This window comes from Nanorana parkeri, unplaced genomic scaffold, assembly GCF_000935625.1.
Source record: "Nanorana parkeri isolate BGI_ZX_2015 unplaced genomic scaffold, ASM93562v1 scaffold196, whole genome shotgun sequence".
In the NCBI taxonomy this organism is placed as follows: domain Eukaryota; kingdom Metazoa; phylum Chordata; class Amphibia; order Anura; family Dicroglossidae; genus Nanorana; species Nanorana parkeri.
In genome coordinates, this window is record NW_017306464.1 from 1,191,559 (window position 1) to 1,196,956 (window position 5,398).

Here is a 5,398-nt window from a genome sequence, read left to right on the forward strand (position 1 = left end):
GAAGTTAAAAAAGGGTTTGGCTGGTGTGGGGATTTGACCTATCCATAAAGTTTCCACTTTTAAGTGTATATTTTAATTGTCACAATTCCACCACAGAAATAAAATTACCATCTTGTGTTCTATGAAAGGTAGATATGAATTTTTAGGAATGCGTGATTCAGCTAGCAATAAGCAACGTGTCCCCTAGATGGCAGAGCAACCCCTTCCCTCATAGGTCTGCTTATCAGGCCAAGCTCTTGCAGATAGGTGTAATGCATTTTTGTCACACCTTAGGCTTTGTGACCCATAAACCTTGAAAAGAATGAGCAGAGGAAATTTATAAGGTCATTACACAAAGGGTGTGTGAACAGAAGATAAACCCGCTCACCCTCGCCAGGTTTTTTTTTTTCCCCTTGAAGGCAAAGGCAGATGGAATTACATAAAGGAAAATTCAGATGATGAAAGTCAATATTGATTACAGTTGCTTTTTTTAGAAAGTCTGCTATTTTTATACCGGAAATCTATTACATCACAAAACAATTTACATTTATATTTCAAAGCTGGGAAGCGACCAAACTTTATTGCATAACTACACATAGAAAAATGTCAGGTCACCAGCCTGGGTGTGCTGACTAGCATGGCTCTGCCTTACCAGCCGTGTGTGCTGCCTAGCATGGCTCTGCCTTAGCAGCCTGGGTGTGCTGTCTAGCATGGCTCTGCCTTACCAGCCGGTGTGTGCTGCCTAGCATGGCTCTGCCTTTATAGACAGAAATATACTGTAAATCCTTTGGCAGGTAAAATATATTTCATATACAGTGTAGATATTTCAACTGCGTAATTCACTGTCCAAGGGTGACAATGTTCACTCACTGTACTTTGGACTAAGGGAAACCCCTTCCATCTCCATAACATGGGGGAATTCCTGTAGTTCACAGAATAGAACAGGGCAGGGCTGATAACACTGCTTGGGATTTTAGTGCAGCAGAGACAGGGTGCAAAGAAGTTAGGAGCTCACTAGCTTTCTGGCAGAATACACAGAGGGCAGAAGGAAGGACAAATGTATAATGCCCAAGGTTAGTGGCTCACCACATGCTCCACCACAAAATCCCAGGATGCCGCTCTGGCTTGTTGCACTCCAGTGAATAAATGAACCAAACACACTCTGGTCTGAAGCTAGCTATTCTTGTTAATTTGCAGAAGGTCACCTACAAAATTCTTCTCGCTCAAGAGTCCCTTTTAAAAAGTGCCGTTTAAAACAAAAAACAATAAGGGGGTTATGGCTGGATCCGAAGGATCCAGCCATAGCTTCGGCTGATCCTTCTGCCGCCTCTGCCCTTTGGTTCAGGCGAACCGAAGGGCTGCTGTACGGGCTATTCACTATAGCCCATACAGCAGCCAAAGGCAGCCGAGTGGCTCAGCCGAACCGAAGGCATATGCTTCAGCTTGACTGAGTCGAAGTGACAGCCGAAGCCTGTAGAAAGGTCAGCCGAAGCTGACCTTTCTCCACGCAAATGACAGCTGGGCGGAGGCAGCCGTGATTTCATGGCTCGCTTCGCCCAGTTTTAATGACAGATCAGCACCCCCAAATGACCTGGGGACGCTGATCTGTCATTAAACAATAACAACTGAGGTGGAGCCAGCCATAAATTCACTGTATGTTCCCCACCAGGAAGCTGCAGATGCTCCATACAGCCTCCCAGAGAAGTCAATGGCTGTACACTGGCATACACTGGAATTGCATAAACATGTGCACGACACGTGCGTAGACAGTCTATGTTCTGGTTTGTGCACCTTTATGCATGCACATGTTTTATGCAAGTCCGGCATATATCAGCATAATGCCGTGTACAGCCATTGACTTCTATGGGAAGCTGTATGCAGTCATTTATGTTATACAGCTTCAGACAGCCATGTGCATGCAGCCTTTAAGTAGAAAAAAAAAAACCTGTGGGGAAATGGGTAATAAATATACTTAAGTTGTCCCCAGTTTTTGGAGGTGGCGAAGGTGACATCATGCTCCTTTCGGCATGATCATTAGCACGATCAAGGACAGTGTTGTAGCATAAACGTGCAAGATTGGAGCTACTCAGCATTCCACAGGATCTCAAAGGAAGGATAGTGATGTCAGCCCCCCTGCACTACGGATGTCGGAGGAAGGTAAGTAAGTTTAGAAATAATTAAAAAAACATTGGCACATTTTGGCAAATCCTAATATTCAAGAGTTTCAAATTGCCCCCCTACCGGCCTTTAGGCATACATTCTGTAGTAAAAACATCAAAATATACTGCAGCATCTACATTTTTAGGCAATAGACATAGGGAATCAATTCCATGTTTTTCCGGTTTTTAATGTACACTGATGATAAAGGGGAATAAAAATGAAATCCCCCCATGCTGTTGTTGAATTTTTGATTAACCAACATCATACATCAGTCTTCATTTGTGGTTTATGCCTTGATGACTATAATTCTATTTATCAAGTTACAAGAGGAGAACTGAAAATGTAACACAAGTAAAACATAACAAGTTAAATGAAGAAGTTACAGCTATGACATTGGATATGTTTATATAAGATTGGATACATTTCTGAATCATTGTGATTTTTAGGTTGTGAAATCATGATTCTTTATTGTATACAATTAGGTTGAAATGTAAGAAAGTTAATAGAATGTGTTAGGACAAATGGTAACAGGTGTAGGAGAGTCACGGTGCTAGTAATACTGTTTTAGGTAGGGATGTCCCAATACCAGTTTTTCAGGACCAAGTACAAGTACTTCCCCTCATGTACTTGCCGATGCCAATTACCGATAATTATTTTTAAAGGGACAGGTGACTAGTGATTTAACCTATTAATATTAGCAGAGGATAATTGTAAATCTATTACTGCAGCGTATTGGGAATATGTACTGTATATATGTACTACATATAGAATACACACTGCAGTAATGGAGTTACAATTCTCCCCTGCTAACATGAATGGGTTAAATGATCCATAGTACAACTACATATTATGTACTATGCATCATTTAATCCATTCATATTAGCAGGGGAGAATTGTAAATCTATTGCCTGCAGTGTGTATATGTGGTACATATAGAGCACACACTGCAGGCAATAGATTTACAATTATCCTCTGCTAATATTAATAGTTTCTACATAGGGACCACCCTTGCCCTCACTCACTGTTTGATGATGGTGCCTCATGATGTGCCTTGTCAGCGCTGTGCGGGAGAGCAGCAGCGAGTCAGCTCTGGTCCGGTGGGTGGAGCTCCAGGTGGGGGTCCTAATTTAGCTGGCCGGCGACTGCCCGTTCGCCTGCCAGCTAAATTAGGACGCCACTTGGAGCTCCTCCCACCGGACCAGCGCTGACTCGCCACTGCTCTCCCAAACAGCAGCCGGAAGGTAAAAAAAAAAAATAGCGCAAGCTTCGGCGCTATGTATCGGGGCATTTTGAGAAGTACAAGTACTTCTCAAAATGCCCTGTATCGGTCCCGATACCGATGCTAGTACCGGTATCGGGACATCTCTAGTTTTAGCTTTTTCTTCTTTTTTTTCTCTCCTCTTATCTCTGTAGGTTGAACTCGATGGACTTGTATCTTTTTTCAACCTGACTAACTATGTAACTATGTAGCTATGTGTGGTCTCTGGTACCGGGACTTTATAACATTGTGTAACGTAGTCATATTTGTTACTTGTGTACCCGATAAAGGGCGGGGATGCCTTAAACTGTTGAACATTGTGCAAGTTTTTATACCAAGAAATAAACGAGACTGAATAAGCAAGATTTGTGTGGGGAGACTGTCTTATATATATATATACAAATATATACTAAACTCAGGAGTTAAATCTTAAAAGTGCATTCAAGTGCCTTAACTATTATCAAAAATGTATCTTATTTGTGTATCACTCGGCTGTAGATCCTAAAATCATCTCTGAATTGGTGCTGACACTGTCCTTCCTTCTGGAGGGGGGCTACTTTTTTTTCCCCATGGTCCCTGTGTGTGTTGTAAAGTAGTCATCACTCCAAGCTCGCTCCCGTGATGGACTACAATCTCAATACAAATTAGTAAACTAAATGTGAGAATGTCAGGAAACCCTCAATAATCAATACAAGTGCCATGTCAGGAGCATAGCCAGTCATTTTTTTGAGCATAAAAGGCCAACCTAAAAATAACGTCATCACTAGGGGGAAAATAAAAGAATCATTTGCAATTGCCATATAATCAGATAAGAAAATCTGCATCTTCCTCATCTGCGGTGTTTTTTTTGCTATGCTCCTAACCACGGGCTGGCCCGAATTCTCGGACTATTATAGAAATGATAAATGTTTCCCCTTTATAACAATAAACCTGGTGAAAAACTTGGTCAGACTTTCTTCTCCTATTCTTTGTCATGCTGCAAGTAAACTTATTGTCTCTTCTTCTTAGCAGATGAATTCACTGATCACCTGACCTGACGTCAAGAAGGAACTTCCAGCATCGTGTCGATCTCATGATTTCTGTATTATGTAATTGTTTTCTTTTTTTCTCCTTTTCGATGAAGACAACAAAGTGCGATAAATTCTCTCTGACTGTTGCCAAAGCACTGGTATAATGTTGATGTTTACAAGAAATGGAACATCATCATGTGCTTTATCGAACAGGTTTTTTTAGCTGTTAGTATGTACAGTGTATTGTATCATAATTCTATGTAAACAGTCTTGTTGGGATGGATAAATCTTAAAGCAAAAGTATGCTTTGTACACGCAGGGCATGACAACAGGTTCTCTTCAATGCCTCCCCAGAAACAGCCTTTGTACTCTTCAGCCATCGCGAGGGACACAAATATTCCTTACTACCACGTATAGAGAAGCATGGGCCAGCGCTGGTTCTTGGTGACAGGCCCAAATTACTCAGGGCAGTTTTTTGTGCTACCTGTGGCAGAATAGAGCAGCAGAGGAGCGAAGAAAAAAAATAGTTTGCTGGAGAGGGGGCATAGATATAAGTTGGGTAAAACCTGGGCCGTCCCTATAATGAGCCAGCCTGGGGCAGTTGCCTCAGGCAGCATCTCATTGGGTCACTTGGAACCTGCTGCCCCCTTGCCGGCCAGAGCATTCCAGGTTGCTTTAACCACCTGCTGTCCGGCCGTTGTAATTAAACGGCCGGACAGCGGCTTCTTGAGAGCGGGTGGGAGTCTTTAGACGTCCCACCCTGTCCCGCTCGTGCCAGGCGGCGCTCACGAGCGGCAAATCGGCTTTGAATGTAAACAGCCAGCAATGGCTGTTTACATACAAGCATTCGGGCATCTGTAGAGACACCCGATCGCTTGTAATATGCGTGCGGGTGTGCGCCCCCCCCCCTCCGCCGCTGCTGCCGATCCCGTGCTCTGCTGTGCCCGGTGTGAGCCCAGGACCGGCACAGCAGCTCTGCGGCCGGAGATCA